We start from the raw sequence: 12878 nt of genomic DNA, 5'->3' as shown, positions 1-12878 counted from the left end.
TTTTTCGAACAGTAGTGAACTGCAAGAACTAATATTTTATTTTTTATATTATTTTAATTAATTGAATTTTTGGCTGACCATACCATGTTTCGAGTATTTCGAAATACTAATCATCAGTGGTCTTGAAAATAATTCTTGTATATAATTATTCGTAAATAATTATTTTTGAGACTGCAAGTACCAGGATTCGAACTCGGAACCATATTTAAAAAAAAATTTGAGGAAAGGGTCTTAGACGATATTGAGTAGGTACTTAGTGCCTTTATTCTCGAAGTTGTGCACTGAAATAAAACCAATTTGACGACTGTTTTATGTTAATGTGTATCTATAAGAAATTTATGGAAATTAATAAAAATTGTAGTAAAACTATGACAAGACATGAAAATTGAATTAATGAAATTAAAAATATTTTTCTTCATTTTTTGGAAATCTACTAACAGATTTATTTCTTTGCAGATGAAGTTCCCTATTTACATATAAGATTTCATATAGGCATCTAATATCACATGAATAAATTAGACACTTCTACTGTAAGTTGGAGTAAGTAAATTCAATACACCAACTGTGGTAATTTCATATAGAAGCATACTCTACACCAGTGATTCCCAAACTTTTTTTGACCAAGGACCACTATGATATTTCTGGTTTTTAGTATGGACCACGCAGTATAATAACAGTAAACTGTATGATTAATTTAATATGCTTTACGCATATCTAAATGCGTAGCTAAATAATTATTTGAAAATTTGTTCTACTTATTTTTAAACTATAAGCTATGTATCTGGACCTGTTAAATTTGATTCACGCACCACTGTTCTATACCTAGTATAATAGATAATAATAATTATTATAAAAACTATTCCTAAAATAAACGATTTCCCACGTTAGCTTCGAATATATTTCACGTAATAAAAAAATGCGATTTAAAGACGACTATATTTAGACTATAGAATAAAGTTTTAAAGTGATGAAAAAATTTTTAATAATGATTTAATAATTTAACCAAAAATATATGAATTGCGAAATAGTTTAATTTAAATTTGTTTTCAATAATAGATAGAAGTACAATAGCATTCACACATCTCTGCTCATTATTTTTCCATTAACAAATTTATGAAAATTAACTTTAAGAATTTAATAACGCTTCTTAAAGCTTTTAATAAATGTGATAGAAAAAATTCAACTAATGCAACATATGATATTAATGCTTTCACACTTACTATATATCATGTGATACAATATACGCATATGAGTATCTCTATATACAAATTTTTTATGTTAACAAAGTTCTGCAACAGTTTTTCCCTTTAAGAGTATTTAATGCCATAAATTACATCGCCCGTGGCTGCAGTCATGTGCTTCATCAGCGCCGCAAACATCAGCCACATAATAAATTACGCTGATTGCTTCCTTTGGCTGGAATGCTGGTTATAGCATTTATAAATTTTTATTCCTCATCACAGTATCACAGAACAAAACACTTTGATGACTTGATAATGTAGGCTTGCGAGTCTGTTATCAATTATTCTTAATTTATTGTTTTATTATTTCCCTTTTATTGTTCTTTATTAAAATAATAGAGATAAAATACTCGCATACGCATATGCTTTCAGATAAATTACATATATAAAAAGTATACACGGAGAGTACGGATATATGGAAACTCATGACTACTTCTACGTCGCGGAAGGGTATATTAAAGCATTGTATATTCCGAATTATTAACATTGAGGCAATGGAAAAATTCATCAATTTTTTTTTGAAGCTAACATAATAAAAAACTGTTAATGAAATACAATGGAAAAAAAAAAACTGAAAGGATACAAGCAATGAAGTCTGTCATTGTTATTGCAGGATCTCCAACAACAAAAAATCCTGTACAACCATTAAAACAATTTTCTTAGCAAACTTCGATGTATTTGTCTTCAACTTATTAACTACTACAGTATTCGTTCATTGCATACATATCTCATTATTAGAGCAATACTTTCCAATTACTTCATTGGAGACCATTCACTCTTATTAGATATGTAAATACACAGATTTGAAAGATTCTCATTTTCAAACATTTTACTTGGCTATTGTGGTGCCGGTACTCGTCGTACTCGTCGTCACACAAATAGTGCAGCAGTGCAGTGCAGTCCAACGAAGATGAATACAATATCAAGTGCATTTGTTGAATGCATATCTTTACTTCCATATGATGAATAAAAGCACAACGTTATTACGTTAACTATAAAATTTGAAATAAAATGCAATGTAGTAAAATAAAAACTAAAGTTATTACATTGCCCGAAGTTCCAATTTCAAGAAGTACAAGTACTCGTATAAGAGTATAAAAGTTCTTGTCCATCGTACGCAGTTGCTTAGAGGAAAAGTACTTAAATATTTTACATGATGACGGAGTAAAATCATCAGCTTCAATTTTTCAATAAATTTAATAAAGTACATCGCTTCCAGTATTTTCCTTGTTCACATATTAAAAGCTTTACGAGCGGAGCATTAGCTTGAGGTTATGAAGAAGTTAAATTTACTGCAAAATAAAGAAATGAGAGCAACACACTGATTATTATCAGCAATTTCATGACATAATTTCATTTGATTGTGCTGTAAATTGAATGTTGTAGTAAATTTCAGACTTTATCGATGTGTGACATGGTGCAAAATGCTTTACGAGTCAGCTCAGCAGGATGTTATATGTGGCGTCGGTTCATGTACGTTGCAATTTAGTGTAACCAGAATTCATTCCATACCCAATACCCATACGCCATCCGCCATCCGCTTGTTACATTCTAAAATAATTAAGCGTTTGCACTTAACAATCATGTCAGTCATATGCAATGGAGCATAAAACCGTGGAACTACATTAGAGGCTTTGTCTTTTAGAGAAATTAATTACTTTAAATACTTTACCAACAGACCTAAAAACACTGCTTTTAGGTTGAAATATTTTATTAAATTGTAATAAAATTTAGTGCATGAACTATATTGTTGTCACAACATTGAAGGATTCATCAAATTTATACTACACTTTGAACACTGTGGAGGAGATATCACAGATACTATAAAGTAAGTTAGATTACCATAAGACCGCTAAACATGTATGCATTGAATGTAAAATAATTCTAATTTAATTCTTATTCTTCAAAGGAAGTATAGGATACTCTTCAATGAGAGATCCTACAATAAGCTAGGATCTTCTGGGAAACAAATCGTAGCATGGCCAAGCGCTGGACAGTGACGAAACAGTTAAGCACTTTTTAAGCACTTCTTCCAGCTGCAAAAAACAGATGCAGTAAAAACGTCACTAAAAGCAATATTCCATCTCATATTATCGTTTTCTTGCTAAAATTGGTATGTCAGTAAACTAATTATAAGATTGATATCTGTATGCAATATCTCTCTTCCTATTGAAGAGGGACAGCTTGTGTACTAATGCCTGCATATCGTTAAACTTTATATGCAGGAAGATTTGAATAAATCGATTTCATACCGAAAATAACACATTTTCCAAACTTATTAAAAGACTGATATCTATAAAAAACTTCTTTCTTCTCATTTCTCATTTAGAGATGTATATTTTATCAACTGTCAATATTTCTATGTTACCATCTATATACTATTTGCTGAGTGTCAGCAAAAACCACTGCAAAAGTCTAGCTAAACTGGAGTAAGCCAATTAAGCCAATTATAAATGGACTAATGCAGATAGATCCCGCTGCACCAAGCTTTTTTTACCGAAATAGTCTGAGAAGAAAAGCAAATACCTACTCAATCTGAATATATTGTATTGATTGGGGTGTTAACTGGCCACTATTAACGGTGAAAGCAGACTGTATGCAATACAGAGAATCTAGTCTATATATTTTAGGAAAATGGCATGCTTTTATGTATTATGGAATAAGAATTTTCCACAAAAAATTAATCCACGAATCGGGGTGATTAATTATTAACTTAAAAAAACATTGAGACTATTCTGGATATAGCTAAAGTGAAAGAAATTCTTCAGTGACTCTAGAAAGATCGAGATGTAATAGTCCAAAAATGCATGCAGCGTCCCGAACGTTTAATGTGCGAGCCTGTATAACATCTATAGCTAAAGCAATCTACTAAACACTTTATTTAGAAACCACCAATAAATCGGTATTATTTTTTGACAAGCCATTGAATTTATTCTCAGTTCAACTGAAAAAAGAAATTTTTAAATAATGTTTTTTATGGACACGCATACATACTATTCTTCCAGAACAAGCAAATCCAAATATTAAAAATGACATATTCTAAAGAAACGCATGTATTTAGAAACATCCGCGGATGCTATTATAAATTCAAATAATTTTGCTACCGAAAAGGATTGTTTACCTTTTATTTTAAGAGCCTATCCAAAACTTGACAAAGCAAAACTAACGTATCTGAGAGACTAAAGTAAAGTACCTACACAATCATTATTTGTGGAGTTGAGGATATATGAACTTGCTTTAATAAAGTTTGAAGAAAATTACTTTTTAATTATCCAACGAAAAATTGACAAAATTAAAATAGTTTAAGGATATTTTCTTTCTCCCTCAAATATTTTAATTTATTTGTAACCAAACTGCACAACTGAAATTAAAAAGAAAATAAATTCTTTTCAACTTTGAAAGTTTGAAAGTAATTCCAACAGATATGTATGGACTTAATTAAAAAGTTTTCTCGGTTTCAATAATTATTTGTGTAGCAAATATTTTTTGTTCTAAAAATAAAGTTTGTAATTGAAATAAAATCAAATCTAAACTTTGAGATATAAAATTAATTTGAATTTAATTTAGTGAGGTGGATTAAAGATAAACATAAACATGAATAATAAAATGATCGGAAGAGTTGTACAAAAAATATGAATTCATTCAATAAAAAAACTTAACAAAAGCAATTTTTCATTTTCTAAATTTGATAAACATTATATTAATTAAATAATTTAAATAAATAATAAAAATTTTAATAAAATTAAGTAAACAATATCAGTTGAACTTTTCGAATATACTCTAAGGAAGCCACTTTATGAACTTTGTCAGAATTTTCTATACTGAAATCTGCAGAACAACAAATGAAAACAGGGCGGAATAAATTACAACACATATTAAACCAATTAAAATGCAGAGACGGTAACGTTTCAATAAAGGGCCATCATGAGAACCACTCCACTATTTGAATTAAAGCGCTATTCAATCTACGACCTATTCCCATTCTCAAATAAAGTGAAGTTCTACGACTACAAACAAGGTATTCGAAGAGGTAACCAAGATTAATGAAGCAGATGACATATTTTACTCCCATAACTAGATTGAGACAGACATAATCCTCAACAGATCCACTGATGTTAAAAGCCCTTCGAAACAAAATGTTAACAGGATCAAACTGACTTTTGACGCATACTGATGGTATACTAGTTACGTTAGGTTGGAGTAGCAGCCTTTTGCAGCACGGCTCTCCTAGGGACCGGTTATAATACCACGATGGTGTACCAAAGGTTCCAAAGGTAAAATACAAATTTATACTTGAGAACCGTACTAACTTATATAATCAGCCATAAACCTTCAAAGTGGGCTAACCATAATGACAATACTAAGATATAGAGATCGCGATTGCAGTGATGAAACAGTCAAATAAACTAGCCTAAGAGTAAAATCACATGCATTGAACACAGCCGTAGTTATAGCAAATATATCTCTCAAATAACATAAATAACAAAACAAAATTTATAATAAATGAATGAAATGATTTTATAATGCAGAACCACCACAAGGCAATTATTATTTATACAAACTAAGCTTTTTTAAGACATACTGCAATAAAGATGAAAGGATAATACAACATTTAAATACCAACTGATCAATTTCATCTTGATTTCGGAAATTGAAGATTTGAAAATGGAAAAAGAATACAAAATATTTAACCTACGAAAATCCTTCGACTTTTTAAAGACCAATTGATAAACTAATAATATTTAATGGAAGCTTAATCGAGCTAACTTTGATCATGTGCCAGGGGGTTTTTTGGACCCACTTCATGCTGCAAACAATCAAACTAATACTACTTACTTTTAACTTACTAAATTTAAATATATCTTAAAGATGTCTTCGAATAGCATCATCAATACATCCATTTCTCCATTTTTATCAACAAAGCTCTGTTGCTAACTTCCTCTTAAACTGTGTGAAGATGGAATATCCAATTTTCCAATTCCAATATTTGCGGATTTGCCTGTTTTGTATGCTCCACATGCGATATAATGCATTTTTATTTTCTAGTAAGAAATGATAATAAAATTTGATATTAAATAATAAGAAATAAATACCAATGTAACAGGTTATTCAATCCTGATCTAGCAACATTGTTTCAATAACACATATCAAGCAAAACTTTCATTAAAGTAATCGTATATTCATATACACATCCGCATGATAAGTGTTTTAATGACATGGATGTAGAAGTTATAAGTTATAACTTATAAGTGATGTTGATAAGTCATAAGACACAGATCAGGTCCTGGACCACAGTTTCTTATTTTGATGATCTGAATTAACCATTAAGATTATCCGATTTATGACTATTTTACTTTTTCTCTGGGTTTATTCAAACGATTCCGTTTATGTGAACAATCCTCCAACTCTCGATGTTTTGAAAATGAATATGAGTCAATTAATGTCAGAGTTATTGCTAGGTATGAGACAATAAGCCATTAAATATTAACTCAAAAATATTCAGTACCCGTATGCTCCATGGGATATTGTCTTTCATACCTAATGGCATGATTCAAAGAATATATAATATTAAGACAAAATTTGATGTTATCTAAAACACAAGCGTTTACTTTTGAAATTACGAAATTTTTAGTAAGGCACTTAATACAAATCTTTGTTTCGAGTAGTAAAAATTTTTTTAAAACCTTTTATCAATCACTGTTCGTGTTTTTAACAAAAATCCTTTCGATATGTCCTGGTTTCTATGATTTCCCCACAACTATCATTTAAATCCGTATAAATTATAAAAATAACATTTCCACCTAATAAGCAAAAACAGAAAGAAAAGGAAGTTAACGTCGTTGTAAACTCTTTTATATAAATTTTTTTCTTTATTTCTTGTTAAAATATTGCTAAGTGATTTTCACATCTGAAACTTACTGAAACTCCTTCCGAAACTCCGAAGGACTCCGCACTTCGCACATAACTTTAAATTTGTAACAGCGGATTTGCATAATTTATGTGCTCAAGGCGCTTATGTTTTTTGGCGATAAAGCGAATTTGCATAAATATTAGTTCAACTTTTTCTATTTTCCAACATTTTTGTTTTTACATCCATTGAAGTCCATTGAAATAGTTTGGTTGATAAGACAGAAACACCCAAATGCAGCAATATAAATTTTTCATTTGTACGCTGAAAAAAAATTTACAAGATAAGAAAAAAATATTGATAAAGTGAAACATTTCCTATAAACAATAAAATACTTCAATATTACTCACAACTGTAGCTAATGTGGATCGATGAACAAAATCATGTTAAAAGTTTGAAAATATTATTTTCACCATACATTTCCATATTAAGCTTCTTGTCATAGACCACACCCAATAATAAAATCTGCTTGATAAAATACTTGATAAAATTTATTTTCAGAATCTCAATGATATACAATAAATACATATTCACCAACCTTAAGTTAGTACTCAGAGGTCATATTCTATTCTATTGTAACGTCTTTGTAGTTCATCACCACAACTCACTGGTGGGGCCCAATATGCAGCAAAAATACTTGGACTACCACGTTAGTGCCGCATCTCAATGCGAAAATTCTATTTCTTCCATCTACACAAGCTTATCTAGATCTAAAGAGAACTGCATAGTCTTTGCTCTTTTGAGTATATATATATCTCTGCTCTCTTGAATATAGGAATTGTGGAGCTGTCTTCCCATACAATCGATACGGTTTAGCAGTCGGACTTTGAAGTCCTCCACTGTCTGAATAATTTTCATTATTTCAATATTGATATAAAAAAAATATACTTTCTGAAATGGAATTGTATAGTTCTCTGTTAGTATTGTTGACATTTCATCTGTCGGTGACATGTTTACTTGTATTATAATATAGTTGCAAAAGTGTTTCTTTCAATGTCTTGTAATAATGGTTGATAAGCTGACATTCTTATTTCGGATTTGTTTTATTTTCGTATTATATACCAAACTGTGAGCATCATACGTGTCTATTTTATTTTCGTAGAGTTAGCTTCCTAGCTGTTTTTTTTTTTTTTGATATTAGAGATTAAGACCATCTCTTTATATCTTTTTTATATTTTAGCCTACGTGCTACTTTCCGCTACAAATACTTTAACCTCTTTACAAAACTACGGTTTAAGAATCGTTTTTGATTTTACAGGAGCTTATACATTCCTAATCGAAGTAAATTGCTCTGTTCTTTCCAAAATATTGCATATGATTTAAATCCACACTTCTTCGATGCTGTCTTCTTTTCTATTCTTGTATATTGTAGCCTTGTTGTAGACTTGTTTGGTATAACTGCTGGGTTAATGGTAGTTCCAATATTCAATACTATATTATTCTTTGAATGTACGGTTTCTCTTTCTTTGAATGTATGGTCTTTTTTCTTCAGTTCATCGGATCTAAATTATGGTCAGTTACGTTACTTATAGAGTTTAACACTTTACATCTTCTATCATTGTTGAATGAATATTGTATTCTGATCTGTTGCTGATATATGGCCTCTGTATGCATGAACGGTGGATTATTACGTAGATGGTTAATTGGTGGATTATTATGTAGATGGATAATTGGTAGATTATTACGTAGATAATTGGTGGACGATAGCGGAAGTTGTTACTGCAAAAACAAACAAAAAATGTTTTTTATAATATGAAATATTTCTATAATAACATACGCAAAAGATTGCTACAATTGAGATAAAATTTTTCAATTTCAATTCACTTTGTAAATTGAATATTATGTATTCAATATATCTATAATAATAATATAGCCATACGAATTATTATAATGTTCAATAGGTTCGATAGGTGCCATTGGTAGAGTTGCGATGCCTCTAACAGATATACTCCTATTAAACGAAATATGAAACAAAATAATATATATATATTTATATAGCTAAAATATAGTTAATAAAAGTTTTTAAAATTTTGTCAGTGTGACTTGAAGTGAATGCGACTTGAATAGCGCAAGATTATAAAAGGAAACAGAATATTTAAAACGTATGAAAATAAAAGATAACGGGTCTAAACCGTTACTCCACAACTCACATCAGGGACGTGATTAGATAAAATCGATGAATTATGCTTTCTTAAATGTATCTGTATTTTTGTTTAATAAGAAAAATATAATAACACATAAGAATTAAAAATTATTTCAACAGACTTGTTTATAATATATATGGACGAATCTTGACGCTAAAAAAACGAAAAAAGATAAATTAAGCCCTTAAAATTAGAAAATAAAAACATTAAAATGTTTTAGTGTGAATTATAAGACTTCGACTGTGAAAACCACTATTTTGTTAGTTAAACTATTCGATTCAAAGTTATAGAGTTTTATAAGTTACAGATATGTATATAATTTCCAAAATTTGAAGACATATATTTAATACATTTATGAACATATGATTATATACGAGGGCCTCGTAACGAGGCAATCTATTATACACGAGGAAATACATTCAAATATTATATTTAATTCATCTCATGTAAGCAATGTACATTACATTTCAATCACATAATATCAGTAAATAAAAATATATAGTCCGTCTTAATAGCTTTTATGAAAAGTACACATTGATTTATAAAATTTGAGTTGTGGCTGAAAGATTGTATAAGAAAATTTAGATTAAATTACGCCTAAAAAAATGTGGATTCGATTACGATTTCATAAGCGTCGCAAGTTTGACTGATTTTATAAAGCCGCTATTTTGATCAACTTTTTTCGACAATACATAGTTCTCCAAATATTTGTGTAATTTGAAGCTGTGAATTTTTCACATTGGTCACATAATCGACAAAACACGCAAATTTACGTCAACAAAAATGCCATAATGGACGATATACGTTCCATATGAAAAATTTGCGAAGCCGCCTAAACATTTAATACATGTTATACATTTAATACATTATATGACACAAACATATTTTTCAGTAAATTATTACGCAAATGATTAAAAACACTTAAAACGGTTATTATTCTTACCACTTGAACGACAAAAACGGAGAGATTATACATGATCAATATTTTATTCACTTTTATTAACCAAATTATTCACTCAATTAGACGCGGCAGCGAACAATCAATTACTAAACACTAAATTGATCGACTACGAAGTAAGCGAACGAATAACGATAAGTAATGGACAGCGTCATCCGAACGAAAGTGTCGCTAAGACACGTCACAAGTGAAATAACATGATTGCCAAGTATTATGAAAAAAACTAAATTAAATTATATTCGTATTTACACAATATTTAATGTTGATATACATATTTATTTACTTCTTAAATTTAAAAGATGTGATTTAAATTGATTGGTAAAATTAAGAAATAAATTCCTTAAAGATAATTGTAATTTTAATTTTAATAAATTGATTACACAAGAGTATAAATTTAAGCGAAATGTTACTAAGAAATTAGTATCACAGTGTAGACAATAAAGTGGAGTGGCAACTCTAAAATCTATCTTCACTTTTAAGAAGACATAATAGGTCTGTTCCACAAGCTACTCGTAGTAATAATGAGTAACACTGTGTATAGAGAAATGAGTTCCACCAGCAAATTTTCGTGCATTTTCGTGTACATTTTATTTGTTTTTTACTTGAGTTTTACTATGAGTAGCTCGTGGAACAGACCTAATGTAAATAAATTTGACAAATAAATTTTAATATTCTTATATAAAAGTCATGCAGATTTAAATATAACTTTTAGCGTTTTCGATTAGTAAAACTGGATTTAATCTAGATTTATTCCGATCTGTAAAATTTTTCAATCGAGAAAAATTGCATTAAAAGTGTATTATAAGAGCATCTCGATTGAAATATTTACTCCAGATTTACCATTGAAAACGCCATATAATAAAATTATTAGAAATTAATATAAGTAAAAATATTTTATGTTGAAATCTGACAATTGCCAATAAGAAATTGTTAACAAATCAAAATTTTTGTATTCAAGTATTTTTAAAGCAAAAATTTGTTGCAAAAGATCATGTACAATATATATATTGATAACATATTTTAATATAATATTTATAGATGTAAATTATAGAAATGAGTGTAAAATTTGTGTTAACACATAAATCGACTATTATATATAATAATATTAAAATATATTTATATACGCGGCAATAACAACTTTGTAAAAGTAAAAGTACACAGTGTATCTGGTCTAATACTGAATTCACACGAAAATATTGTTTGTCATGTTTGTAATTTTAGCTGTCATGTTTGTAATTTTAGCTGTCAATTATTGTTGCTTACAATGTAAAATTAAAATTTTTCACAGCTAAAGTTACAAATAGAACTCTCGTGTGAATTCAGTGTAACGCTAGCGCTATCCAAGTTATGCTTTTTTTTCTCCACATCACTACAATTTTTTTAATAATTAGTGAGTGTCCTTATTTTCTAACTTATGAAATTTATATAGAATATGCCACACCTATTCCAGCATAAAAGAAAGACATTTACATGAAAATATAAAATAGTTAAGATATCACATATAATACTATGTAAAAAATAAATCCATTATCGTGTTTAGAATTTAAATTAATAAAACATGTATTAGGTCTGTTCCATGAGTTACTTGTAGTAAAACTCAAGTAAAACACAAGTAAAGTCCAAACTTTGAGCGTAACACAAATAAGGTGCCAAATTACGTTCTTTACACAGATTTAGTGTCCCGCAATATAAACAATACAAATATTTAAAATTCAAACCAGAACAGCTGATTTACACATCACACAAATTTTGCTTGAAATAAAATTTACAAGTGCAGTTTGTGTAGCATTTTCAAATTTCGACAGGGATGTTACGCTCTCGCAGATGATCTCATTTACTGGAAATTTTTCTGGTGAAACGCACTTGTGTATATAAATTGTTACTCACAGTTGCTACGAGTAGCTCGTGGAACAGACCTATTATTACATTATTATTATTTTTTTATGCAAACAAAACAGTCAGTAGGAATAAAACTATGTGATTTACTAAATATTTACTTGAAATCCGTCCTGTATTTTTTGCGGAAATTGCTTTTCGAAGGGTGAATTACGATTTTATTCTCATTTTTAACATTACTTGACTTTTATTTGAAAAATATTGTCAGAGACCTAAATTTGGTAAAACTTTTATTGCTAATGTTTTTGAATAACATTTCTGCGCTCGTACGCATAATTAGTGTAAAGTGGATTAAAATAGGTAACATAGATAATGCGAAAACTTATGTAAAGAAACTAATGTATATTTTATAATTACCTTAAGGAATTTAAAATGAAGTGAACAATTATAAATTAAGATAAGCAAGTTAAAAATAAATCTTTTTAAATTACCATATATATATACTTAAATTAAAAATATCCAAAAAGATGCGGTAATACTTTTGGTTTCATTTGCATTTTGAAGCACAATTCGTTTTAATCTGGATTTACTAGTTAAGTTAGATTGGATTGGCTGCCTTGCAAACTTAAACCCACTTGAGCACAAATAATATCCGGCTCGAACAATAAAATTGTTTATATACCAGACCAAGAAGACCACCAAAATAGGTTTGAATATCAAAGCGGATTGTGCGCAGATTATATCGTAAAAATAGTTACGACTGCCAACAGTGAAATAAAAGTAAACCAACC

At 29.1% G+C, this 12878-nt stretch overlaps 1 long non-coding RNA gene across 2 annotated transcripts; it reads right to left on the bottom strand.

Moving 5' to 3' along the window:
• Positions 1–6334: 6334 nt before the first annotated feature.
• Positions 6335–7879, bottom strand: LOC119671557. Of its 2 annotated transcripts, XR_005251831.1 has the most exons (4): positions 7688–7879; positions 7500–7614; positions 7161–7413; positions 6335–7042 (listed from the first exon to the last, which is right to left on the bottom strand). It is a non-coding gene; the product is annotated as an uncharacterized LOC119671557 (long non-coding RNA). The 2 variants fall into 2 exon arrangements; XR_005251830.1 differs by having other exon boundaries at positions 7500–7879.
• Positions 7880–12878: the final 4999 nt, after the last annotated feature.

This window comes from Teleopsis dalmanni, chromosome 1 (assembly GCF_002237135.1).
Source record: "Teleopsis dalmanni isolate 2A chromosome 1, ASM223713v2, whole genome shotgun sequence".
NCBI classification, from domain to species: Eukaryota; Metazoa; Arthropoda; class Insecta; order Diptera; family Diopsidae; genus Teleopsis; species Teleopsis dalmanni.
This window is presented reverse-complemented; position numbering and strand designations above follow the sequence as displayed.